The sequence below is a fragment of the Mus caroli genome, chromosome 8, assembly GCF_900094665.2.
Source record: "Mus caroli chromosome 8, CAROLI_EIJ_v1.1, whole genome shotgun sequence".
NCBI lineage: Eukaryota > Metazoa > Chordata > Mammalia > Rodentia > Muridae > Mus > Mus caroli.
The window spans coordinates 117,141,555-117,154,330 of record NC_034577.1 but is presented as its reverse complement, the minus strand read 5'-3'; the positions used below and the strand labels follow the sequence as shown (position 1 = coordinate 117,154,330).

General features: G+C 47.8%; 1 protein-coding gene across 1 annotated transcript in view; it reads right to left on the bottom strand.

Annotated features, from left to right (window-relative positions):
- The window catches only part of Kcnk1 (potassium two pore domain channel subfamily K member 1), a 33,783-nt gene that overhangs the window by 19,947 nt on the left and 1,060 nt on the right, over positions 1 to 12,776 (bottom strand). The gene's annotated exons all lie outside the window — the stretch shown is intronic.

Sequence of the window (12,776 nt, the reverse complement as noted above, 5' to 3'; positions counted from 1 at the left end):
ACACACACAAACACACACACACCGGGTATCCTGACCACCCAGCAAGAACAAGTATATACACAGCCCAGATACACACAGAGTACCATGTCTTTATGGGACAGGAACATCAGGGATCACCTAAGAGCTGAATTGTCACTGGTTTTTGTTGTGGTCTCAGTGTGCTGTCACAGTTTTACTGGGACAATTAGGAGCGTAGCAATTGGATGACTACCCACTTGGACCCACACCAGCTGTGTGGACATATACCATCTGTGACTCATCCCGGAACATATATTAGTCTACACCCTTGACAGCTTGCCCATCACCCCAGAGCTGGATCCATGAGAATCTGGGATAGTGAGTCCAACTCCCCACCAAGACCTGCACAGAATACCCAAAGTATGAGTCTTGCCTAGCCTTGGAGATGGAGGTAAGAACATAGAACAAGGTGCTCCTCCATTCTATAACCCTGAATCATGCACAGTCCCAAAGGAGGTGTACACCTGTCTCGTCATCAGCAAACAGGGAGGCTGCATTCTGTCCTTTGTTCTATCAGTAATGACCTCAGAGGCATGGCCCAGAAGCAATTCCCATACCTGTGGTTTCCTGGGGCTGGGGTGTGTGTGTGTGTGTGTTTGTCTGTGTGTGTGTGTACGCTCGCATTGTATTGCATGCTGTATGTGGAGGTCTGAGAACAACTTTTTCAGGGTGGGATTTGTGAGACCCCCATGTCTTTACATAGCCCTGGCTGTACTGGACCTCACTATAGAAACCAGGTTGGTCTTGAACTCAGAGGGACAGAGAACAACTTTGTAACCATCCTGGCAGGAGTGAAGATACTCTAAAGAGACACTGTGCCCTCCCTTTGCCTATCAGACTATTGAAACAATGAACTTCAAGAAACTGGAGGTTCCCCAGGAATCTCTAGAGGAAAAGGCTACAGCATGGGGGCAGCTTGATGGAGGGTTAACCTCCCAAGAAGGCATATCTCACAGTTCTGACCGCCTGTCAGACACCTAGAAGAACAGACTGGAGCCTGATAACAATGGTCAGTGATGGATGAGACCATACTTTGACCAGATCTTCACTGTATCCTCTTGTTCTCTATTTAAGTCTAAACCTCCTGTCAGGGCCCTGAAGAGGGACTTGGAGGTCACTGGTTCCAAGTGTCCTTTCTTGTGTGCTTTCACTACTTCTGGTCCTTTTAAGCAGCCCACTGATGTCAGGTGACTGTGACCCTAAAATAACCCACCGAGTGTAATGTTCTGTTTACATTCGCCAGGACTCTCCTAGGGAAGCTCTATGCACAGTTTGGCCCCTCCAATCCCACCTCTCTGACCTCTCACATGCAGGGCCTGTGATCAGTGTCTCTTCTGTCTCTTCAGTCTCCTCAGAGCAAGGCCCTTAGTTCAGTGTGGCAGAAGCCAGCTTTGCCTGATTTAGCTTTCCCTGTCCTCGATAGCGTGTAGGTCAGGCCATGCATCAGATAACAAAATGACTCCTGCTGCTCGTTCGTCAAGGCCCAGCCCTGCACCTGCACCTGGCTGCTCTTGCGGTTGGCGTGGGTAGTTCTGGACTCTGGACTCCCGAAGGCTGCATTTTCACTCTCTATGGGCAGCCTCATGCCTGCCTCTGGACATGCGCATTGCGCAGATGTCCCAATAGAACAGCCTCCTTCCGCTTCGCCAGCCCAAGCTCACCGGAGTCAGCGAGTCAAATGCCATTCCCTCCCCCCAAGACTGCTGCTCAGGTCACAGCCACCCACATCAAGTCCTACAGAGTCCCACACGGTGCCAGGGGCCTCATTCAACCTGCCTCTGCATCTCTTCCCGTCTGCAGAGTGCCGTGGGGGCTCTTGGAGATTACGTGATTGTCTCTGTACTGTGAACTCAATAGGAAAAAAAAAAAAACCCAATTCAGAAAATAGGCCCCTGTGGCCCAAGTGGAACAGTGAGCCCCGGCGAAAACACTGATTGGAGATGACCCAGCCCTTACCCTTACCTTGGTCCCCAGCTGGATACCTTCATACCTACTGCTCTGCATTTGATCTTTCTAGACTTCTGAACACAGCGTTGCCTTAAAACGAGACATGAAGGGGTAGAGATGTAGATCAGTCGGCAGAGTGCATGCCTGGCACGCAGGAATCCCTAGGCTCAGTCCCACTGCATAAACCGGGTATGGTGGCTCCTGCCTGTGACCCCCACACTCAGGAGTCAGAAGCAAAAGGATCAGGTGTTCAAAGTCATTCTTGGCTGCAAGATCAAGGCCAGCCGAGGACACCTGAAACCATATCTCAAAAAGTTACATTAAACTAAGTAAGTGACAATAACAAAATAAAATTAGCCGTTAGTCTTAGCTAACTAAAATTAGTCTCACTCTTTGTGAAATCACGCTGGAGTTAGTCTTAGCTAACTAAAATTAGTCTCACTCTTTGTGAAATCACGCTGGACCTTTATCAACCAGACTGACTCTTGGTGATGTAACTTCACTGTGTCCTTCCCATGGTCTTTGCCAGTGACACTCAGAAGGGACTGCAGACAGACCCCACCATCGCCGAGAGGAGCTGACAGCCTGTGTGCTGCAGGAGACTGGTCCCAGGAAACGGTGGGACAAGAGGAGGCATCCTCAGGCTGTCCTCCTTCAGCTCCCTCTACTGCCAGAAGAAAGAAGGTGGACTCGTATCATCTTCCATTCTGACCAGCTCCTTCTGCTTTTTCATTTTCAGTCTCTCTTTGTCTTCACGGTTTTTTGGACTGCTAAGCTTCAACTGCTCTGACATGGCAGGAGATGAGCTAGAACGGTGTGGGTGACAGATGGCTCATCCACACAGCACACCCTTCCCTTCTGCAGGGGACCCTGCCATTCCATGCCCACTAGGAGGCCCATCTGGAGCTGTGCAGTCAGTCCACAGGCTGCCTCTGTGGTACTTGCCAGGGCCTGGGTGGAGGATGGCGGGTAGAGGGTGAAGGGGCCCTTCTCTTAGCTCAGAGCCTCTGGGAGCCACTCGACAGTGACACATAGGCAGGCAGCTTGGGAACAGCTTTCTCCTGTGTCTTTAATTAACTTAATCCACCTAACCATGTTCTTTAAATAATTGAGTACCTTGGTAACCGGTACTCAAGCGCTTGAAGAATTTTGGTCACAGGAATGCTGGAACCTTTTAATTTTGGTTTAAGACATTTCGCTTTCCCTGTTCCTATTCCAAACCAAGGCTGTGCCGGGAATAGTGGGTGGAAAAATAGAAAGCCCTAAGGGATGGAAGGCAGCTGTTGAGGAGCAAAGATTCCTTCAATCTGTGAAGTGGCCCATGCAAAGGCCTCTGGAGGGGAAGTGAGACGGCTCAGTGGCAGAGGGCTTGCCTAGAATGTGTGATGTGAGGTCCTGGGTGATGTGAGGTCCTGGGTTCAAGTCCCAGTACAAGAAGAGAAGACAAGAGAAGACAAGAGAAGACAAGAGGAGAGGGGGAAGGAAGGGGGATGGAGGGGAAGAGAAAGAAACAGAGGAAGAGAGAGACAGAGACAAAGAGACAGAGGGAGTCAGAGAAACAGAGGCAGAGAGAAGGAGGGGGAATGGGAGTGGGCGAGAGGAAAAAGGAGGAGAAAGGGGAGAAAGGGGGGTAAACAAGAGAGAGGAGGTAAAGGAGAGAGAGAGAGAGAGAGAAAACAACAAAATGAGACAGACAGGAAGAAGGGAGCCAGAACAGAATCTTCAGGCACTCACAGATAATCACAATTAAATCTTTTTTTTTAATTTCCAAAAGTTTAGGAATAATTTGTGTGAATCCTCTAATTTTCTCTGCTACTAATAAACATCCATTTATATGGCAGAATTTTCTAACCACGCCACATTAGAAACGCATCCAAATCAAGGTAGCATGTAGCTTAACAGAGGCTTGTCTCACATAATTAAGGGCCTGAATTGTACACTGCCTGCCCAACATGGGAAGAAGTTTTACAGAATTGTAACTGAGTAAAGACTGAACAGTGGCCCCGAAAGCTGCAGCTGTATGGTGGAAGCCCCCCGACCTTGTCAATGTAACCTTAGTTTTGCAAACTTAAGTGTGTAAACACAGTATGTAGCACTAGAAAAGAGCAGACAAGCTTGCCAGCCCAATTCCCCACCCCTGACCTTCTTATAGATCTCTGGCCAGCGTCACATCCCAGCAGCAGGTCACTGGCAAACTGACCACCAACAGCAAGGTCACAGTCTCCCTAAAATGAACAGGGAGGATAAAAGCCTAGCTGAGTCCAGGGCAGAGGACAGGTTCAGGAAAACAAGACACTCAAACACCATGTGCTTCACCACCTGGGCACAGATGGGGTGGACCCTATTCCACACTGCAAGAGTCTGAATGACCCTACTCCACACTGCAAGGGTCTGGGTGACTCTGCTCCTTGCTGCAAGAGTCTGGGTGACCCTACTTGCCACACCACCTCCAGTAAGGATCTGTGTGACAAGTTCCACAGGCTGAGGCATTTGACCTCAAAAGGGAGAGGCCTCCTGGAACCGGTTGTGGAACTCTTCCCAGGAGAAAAATTATTGAGCTGTAGATCTCTTGGCTACTTATCTGTTTTATGTTTTCTATTCCTTTTCCTATATACAAGATGTTCCTGATAGCCTAGGCCAAGATCTTAAGCGAGTATCATGGCTACAAAACCATCCCTTGAAATGGAGTCACTAAACATGACCTCATCTCCGGGAAAACCAGCGCTTCACTTTATAAATCATGTATAAGATAGTATTGATAAATATAAACTTTCCCAACAATAATATTTTATATGGCTGCACGTGTCTCATCAGAAGTAGGTTTTGGTATCTTGTTTAAGAAAGCCTTAATTAGAAAGAATTGAAACAGTTTAAATTTATGTTTTGAAGAGGTACAGAAGAACAGGAACTAGAGGTTAAATCGTAACGGATCACACACATTCATTAGCTTGTTCTTGGGAATTTGCCACTAACCATAGATGATTTTTGTATTTTGATGTACTAAATGATCATAACAATATTCGTTCTACCTGGATGTTTTACTGAAAACACCTTTTTTTTGAAGTTATAAGACTTGAATGATTTTGTATTTTGATGTACCAAATGATATTGTTATGTCTGTTCTATTTCTCTGCTTCACTGAACACAGCTTTTCAGAGCTGTAACACCTGTTTCTCTGTGTATAAAAACCCTTGGCTGAGAGCTGCAAAATACACTCCAATTCAAACTGCCTCTGTGTTTGTTTCTGTTTGTCACCACCAAATCCTTACCCACCCGACCTTGAGAACCCACATCCCAGGGACCCCCATACCCGCTGGGATGGTCCCTGGCACCTACTCCTTACCGAAAGGGTCTGACTGTAATTGTGATGACTCACCCTGATTGTCAGTTTGGCAGGATCTAAAATGCCCTAGAAGAAGAACCTCTGAGCATGCCTGCCTGTGAGAGAGATTGGAAAATTGAGTCTTTAAAAAAAAATCTACCCTAAATGTAGGGAGCGTCATCCCATGGGCTGGGGTCCTGGAGTGCGTAACAATGAAAAACCTCAGAACCAGCATCCATCTCTCTCCTCCGAGTCGCCACTGTGTGACCATCATCTATCTCTCTCCGAGTCATCACTGTGTGACCAGCTACTTCACTTCCTGCCATCAGACTTTCCCGGATGACCGTGCCCTCAAACCCTGACCTGTAATTGACCATTCTTTCCTTAAGAGACCTCTGTTGGTTATTCCCTTACAGTGATGGGAAAAGCCACTAATGCAGTTGCCATTTATGGATGCCACTTGAAAACAGAATCCAGCAGATCGACACTCTAACCATGCCAAAAGAGCATCTAGTGTCAACTGTGGGTCTATCCCTGAAGCCAGCCTTGTGCTGGGGGGCAACTTTTGGGGTGGGGGGTGAAAATAGGTCCAAAGAACTGACTGAGGTTAACTCTACCTGCTTTGGTCTGGGTAATGTCAATCAATCGTATCCTGCAGGTCACAGACCCTCCCCCTAACACCAGTCAATGTTGTAGATACTCTCCCTTCCACAGTGTCCTGAGGGCCTCACTGCTCCCAATGGGCTAATGGCTCAAGGGAAGATTTTATTCCTAACAGGACTCGCAGTTCTGTTATTAAAAGCAAAGATGGAGTTGCCTTGAAATCCACGGCCACTTGGTTCTAACAGTATGTTCCAAGTTCTATAAATAGGTACAGAAACAGCAAGTTTGGGGCTAAAGGGTAAACAAACCCTTTGAGATAGCGAGACACTAAAGATTTCATGTATGTAGAACAGATGGGACGGGTTTATACATTTAAGCCTAAGTCTTTGTTCTCTCTCCTTGACTAATGCTGGCTAGAAGCTCTCATAGAATTTATCATATACAGTGTGTGTGCATGTTTGTGTGCACACCTATGTGCAAGTGCATGCCATTGTGGGCACAGAAACCAGAGGAGGATGTCAGCTGTCCTCTTTATCTGTCTCCTCTTGACGCCCACCCCCCCAAAGACAGGATCTCTTACTGCATCTGAGGCTAGACTGACTAACAAGCAAATACCATAAATCCCCCTGCCTCTGCCTCCTGAGGAGCCGGCATGGACTATGTGGGCTTTTGATCTGTGTGCTAGGGGATTGAGTTCAGGTCCTTGTGATGGCACAGCAAGAACCCTACACACACACACACACACAACCCCATTACACAGTGTTCTTAAGTAGGAGCATGCTGAAGTGTGGTTTTGGCTCAAGGTCATCTGTATCTATATTTGGCTCTGTAGGAGTAATGTCCTGTTTGAGGTCCATGCTTACAAGAGCAAAGACTTAGAAATTCTTTTCTTAGCTTTGTGTGCTGGCTGGTTTTGTGTGTCAACTTGACCCAAGCTGGAGTTATCACAGAGAAAGGAGCCTCCCTTGAGAAAACGCCTCCATGAGATCCAGCTGTAAGGCATTTTCTCAATTAGTGATCAAGAGGGTAGGACCCATTGTGGGTGGTGCCATCCCTGGGCTGGTGGTAGTCCTGAGTTCTATAAGAAAGCAAGCTGAGCAAGCCAGGGGAAGCAAGCCAGTAAGTAACATCCCTCCATGGCCTCTGCATCAGTTCCTGCTTCCTGACCTGCTTGAGTTCCAGTCCTGACTTCCTTTGGTGATGAACAGCAATGTGGAAGTGTAAGCTGAAAAAAACCCTTTCCTCCCCAACTTGTTTCTTGGTCATGATGTTTTGTGCAGGAATAGAAACCCTGACCAATACACTTTGCTTCCCTTCCATACTGCCAGGATTACAGGTGTGAGTCCCACACCCTGGAAACTTCTGTTTCTTCTGCTCCTTTGTTTGACCTCCCCCCCACCCCTCCCACTCCGGCCCCACCTACACTCTATCTAAAGGACAAAACAAAAAAACAACAGAAACAAACAAAAAAAAAACAGCCAAACAAACAAACAACAAAACAAAAAACCAACCAGCCAAACAAAGAAACAAACAAACACAAACCAGACAAAAGACCCCCTGCTTCTATACTACGGCTATTATAGCACAAGATCACAGACCAGTGCTCTAAACCGGAAATTGACATTCTACTTCCGGAATCCCAGCCCTAAAGGCAGGAAGTCCAACATCAAGGAGTTGGGGAGTTTCTTCTCAGGCGTCTCTGGCTGCCAGGCGGCTGGTTTCCAGCTGGGTCCTCATTTTCCACTTACCGATCTTTCTAGGCCTCCTATATCTAAACCCAGACCATGCTCCAGGTTTCTGGTTAGGACTTGAACATGGGAGTTTGTGAGACTTAGTCAGACCCGAAACTACCTTCTGCAGCGGGAGGCTAAGAGAGATTGTAGCCTGGTCACTCACGGCTGTAAGCCAAGCAGAGCATTCAGCCTGTGGGGTTCAGCTTCCGCCTCTGTACTGTGAGAAAGTGATGTGGTCCACAGCCCACAGTCTTTAGAACTTTAGTTTTGTACGTCGTGGTCTGTCTGTCTTTCCGCTGCCTGCGTTCATGCCTTCCCACTTCAGCCTACATGGGCTCACAAAACCACACAGCTCAGTGGATGGAAACCAAGACCAGGGCTGGAGAGATGACTCCATGAGATGAGATAAGAGCCCAAGTTCATTTCCCAGTCCCTATGTTAAGCAGAGGGCTCACAGCTACCTATATAACTCCTGCTTGCTTCAGAGACTCTAACCCCCTCTTCTGGCCTCTGATAACACCTGCACTCATCTGTACATAATTATACATAGACACAATCATATACAGACACATAATTTAAGGCAAATCTAAAAAGAGAAAGAGAGACCGACATGGTTCTTCAGAGAAGCTGTTTCCCCTCTGCCTCCAGGGTTACAGCTCCACCCTGGCTGATGGAGACTGTCTTGTTCATTGTTTGCTCTCATTCCCGTTCTAGATAGAAGGCATATTTACTGCTCTTTGATTTGGTCCTGTTTTGTTGAGACAGGATCTCACATAGCCAAGGCTATCCCTGCATTCCCAGTCCTCCACTTCTGAAGTGCTGGGGTGACCAGCATGCAGCACAATGTTCTGCACTCACTTTTGATAAATAATCCTAGAGTGACGCATAGCTTTGTTGCCCTTCAGAAAGTATGGGGGTGTGTCACAGACTTGTCTGAGTAATTTGGGACACCCACCTATAGCCATAGGTTTCCCAGAAGTCTTGCTGGGGATCAATATCTCAGAGGTGACATCCAGCTTAGCAGCCCCCAGGGAACTGTGAGGAACACCACTGCAGCTGTCTTATGGCAAGAGGACAAAAGTGTACGGCACTCAGCGGCTCCCAGAGCTCCTTCCAGAACATTCCTAACAGGTGTATGAAAGTTGCTTTGTAAAGACACAGAGAACAGGTGTTTTAGGGTGTGTGGCCCTGTGGTTTCCATGACAACCTTTCAATTGTTCCAGAGAGCAGCCATAAGGAACATAGAAACAACAGGTGTGGCTGGGGCGGTAGACTTCTTACACACCAGGAAAGTGGATTGTTGCCAGCTTGAATTGTGTTCAGAATATTTTTTTCTTTTGCTGCTTTTCCCAGTTATTTGAAAATATGGGGAGCATGGTTCAGGCCTCTTAAAGCTGTGTGCGTAGCTGCACAGCAGGCGCTAATGTTCCCTGTCTGTCCTAGACAGCTCATAAACACTGCCTGAGGGTAATGACACATTCCCCCTACTGACAACAGGTTTAAAAGGGATCAGGCAGCACCCATTATTACCTGTCCCCACCCCATATTTAAAACCACTAGTGATCAGGTAGTTGTTGCTCTGACTAACCCAAAGCCTGGTGTCAAAACACCCCAAACAATTCTTTCTTGGACACTTTTTTTCTTTTGATTGTGTGTGTGTGTGTGTGACAGAGTTCTACTCTATAGCTGATGCTGGCTATGAACTCTCAGCAATCCTTCTGCCTCAGCTTCTCTAGGACAGGGAATACAAGTGTGAACCTGTTTTTTTTCCTGGCCTTAGATGAGGCTTAAAGTGGGAAAAGTCACTTATCTGCAGTTGGCAGAACAGACTCTGTCATGTGACCCACACATTGAGAAGAAATGGACGGTAGAGACAGCTTGTGCGCCGTCTGACTCCTAATGGTACATTTACAGGATACCCATCATCGTGCTGTGGCCCCGCCTGCAGGGGTGCAGGAGACAGCAAACCCATAGTTCACCCACCGCTCATGTTGGTCCTAAGAATGGATGGCAGCTAAGCCTGGTGGTGATCCAGGCCTTCCACCCCAGCTACTCAAGAGGTTGAGACAAGTTGATCTGGAGTTCAAAGCATGCCTGTCTGGGCTACAGAAAAGGCTTTGGCAGCCTAGTGAGATTCTATCTAAAAAACAAACAAACAAACAAACAAAGTCTTGGGCTTAATTAGTGCTTTCGTAACACGTACCATAGTGTGAGGCCTGGAGTTTGAGACCCAGCAGTGAACAAAGCATAACATCAGAAGGAGGGAGAGAGGGAGGACGGGAGGGAGAGGAAGAGGAAAGGAGAGAGGGAGGGAAGGGAGAGAGGGAGGGAAGGAAGAGAGAAGGGAAGAGAGGGAGGGAGAGGAAAGGGAGGAAGGGAGATGAGGAGAGAGAGAGGGTGATAGAGGGAGAGAGGAAGGGGGAGAGGAAAGAGAGAGGGAGTGAATTGAGAGAGGGAGGGAGGGAAAGAGGGAGCTAAGAATGAATAACACAATGAATAACACGGCTCAAAGTTTTACACAGCTATTGATGATACTAGCATAATGATCTCTCGTTCCCCAAGAAGCCAGATGTGATTTCCTTGTGTAGAAGGTGCACAGGTGCCATGTTCTCTTCTTTCCCTTACATGCCCCATTCCCTCGGAAAAGCCTGGCTCAGGAACCCTTTCCTCATTTCTAACATGATTTTGAGATGCTGTCCTTAAGTTTCACTTGAATCAAGGTTGATGACATTCAGGGCTGCTCCTCCACATTCGTGGGAAGGGCAGATGTGGGAAGGCTGTGGCTCTGTTCTCCTCCCTCTTGTCTCAGAATAGACCTCCTCTAAGGGACCCTCATTCAAAGTAGGCAGGAGAGCCCACTTTATACACCGAAGGTAGAAATGTCCATGTGTATTGCCAGAGGCTGCTGTGCCACTTCTGTGAGCTGCAAATGTGTGGAAATGCCTCTCCTTGTGTGGTGTCTCAGCCAAGAAACTTGCAGTGCGGAGAGGCAACCATCTTGTCTCCTCTACCCAGGAAGATTAAAATCAGATCCTCCCATCTAAGCACTAAGTTTCACCCTGTTTAGCTTCAGAGAATAGACACATCCAGAGCATGACTGTAGACCAGCGAGGAATTTTGTTATCCTTAGGCCTCTTCTAAAAGGGCTGGGGACATTCCACCCATTTCCTTCCATCGATGGAAGCTGGTGGCATGAGGGCCAGCAGACACTGACAAAAGCCCTTGTTAGCCTATGCTAAAATGGCAGCCAGCAAGGGTATCTTTATGGGGTTTGCTGTGGTTTGGGTTTAGTAGGGAGTGGGAAACAAGGTCTTACTACCTCAAAATCACAGCAATCCACCTACCTCAGCTTCCCCAGTACCCAAGGCCAGCAGAAATGTACCCTTGTGAAACCTGCCCTACTGTTCCAGCCAAGCAGGAAAGGGCCAAACTAGCTGACAATCACAGTCAACTGACTGAAAGTTTACTGTGGGGGGGGGGGGGGGGGGCTGCAGGCCATCTGAGGTCTTCTCTTGCAGTGAACAGTTTCTTAAGTGGTGAAACCCACCAGCTCCAATCTTAGCACCATCTGCATCTCTGCCACAAAGCCATTTTGGAAACCAGAGGTGCAATCAAATGTGTCTGATGATGGCATCAGCTCAAAACTGAGAGAGGAGGGGCTTTGACTCACAGCACTCTGTTCACTACACCCACCGTCTCACCGATCAGCTGGTTTTATACACGGAGAGTCTCCTTTGTCTGGCTTATCCCTAAGTGCCCCTTGCTCTCCTTTCTCAAATAAACCCTTGTTCCAATACCACAGTACAAACTTTCTTCCTCCGAAGGACAATGCAATAGGAATACCAACACGACACCCCACTCCTCCCCTCATACATCAGACACCCCACTCCCCTCTCGAGGATATTTCAGGAGTTGTGGTGATTCCTAACATTAGAGGCTGAGCTCACATTAAACAGACAAAGATTCCCCAGAAGAAATGGGATCTGAACCAGCTTTTGACGCATAGGATACCACGATTATACAAGAACTTCAGCACTGCCCACAAACGCCACCTAGGAAAAGCATGCTTTCTCTCCTGGGCTCTTCCTATCCCTGCCCTGTCTCCCAGGCCCGCAGGGTAAGGGCAGTCTTCATTCTCAAACTGCTCAGCCAACGTTGTGAGCCAGTTGTGAACTTTATGTAAACATTCATGTCTATGGTGGAGGAGGGATTTACACTCTGACACAAATAGGATCCAAAAAGACCTGACTGGCCTGGGTGATGTTGAGATAAAGCCCGGACTGTGAGCAGCAGGGGAGGAGGAGACTTTCCTCTGGAAAGTGAGCCAACAGGTTTGTCTTGTTTCGGCATCCATTTAACACAGTTTTTAAAAATACCGCAACACAGCCTAGAACTCTTTCTGTGTCGATTACAAGTTCAGGAACTCACCCCAGATTTCCAAACAATAAATTTACCTGATCTGGCTGGAGGTTGTGTGTTTACAATAGTGGGTAATTAATAAGATAATTTACCCGGCCACAGCCCAAAGAAAGTTGTGAAGGGTCAGCCTGAGAGGTAGAGAGGAGGGAGAAGGAACGGCTGGAGTAACCCAGGTGCAATTGAGTCACTTGCAAAGGTGGGGCAGGGGCATAACACACTGTTCCTGGCAAGAACTCACAAGGCTCGGATTCCAGAGTGTCCCTGGGCACTGTGTGACCTTGTGCCTGCCAAAAGGGGCAATTTCAAAAATTGGATCTCATGCATAAGAAGAAGGCACAGTACTGAGGCCCTTTGAGAGTCCCTCTGGCTGTCCGTGCACCGTTTATGTCCTTCCTAGCCTGCACGCATGGCTAGCCACCACTGACAAAACCTGGCCTCTCTTCATCTAGTCTAACTGCTATGCCCCTGGGCATGTATGTTCAGCTGGATTTCTAAGCCTCTTGAAGACGTTGGAGCCTCAAAGTAGAAGAGAAGCTCAACGCACCTAAAGTTGAAGTAACTGCTGATTCAGGAAGCCCCACCATGTGGGGCCCAGGTCAAGTGAAACTCCCTTCCCTTCTCCCACTCTTCCTCCTACTCTGAAACCCCCATCGGCCTCTCTGCTTAGAGGTCACCTGCAGAGAGCAGAGTGATGTCACCACTGTCCCCAAAACAGATCCAAAGAAGCTGTAATA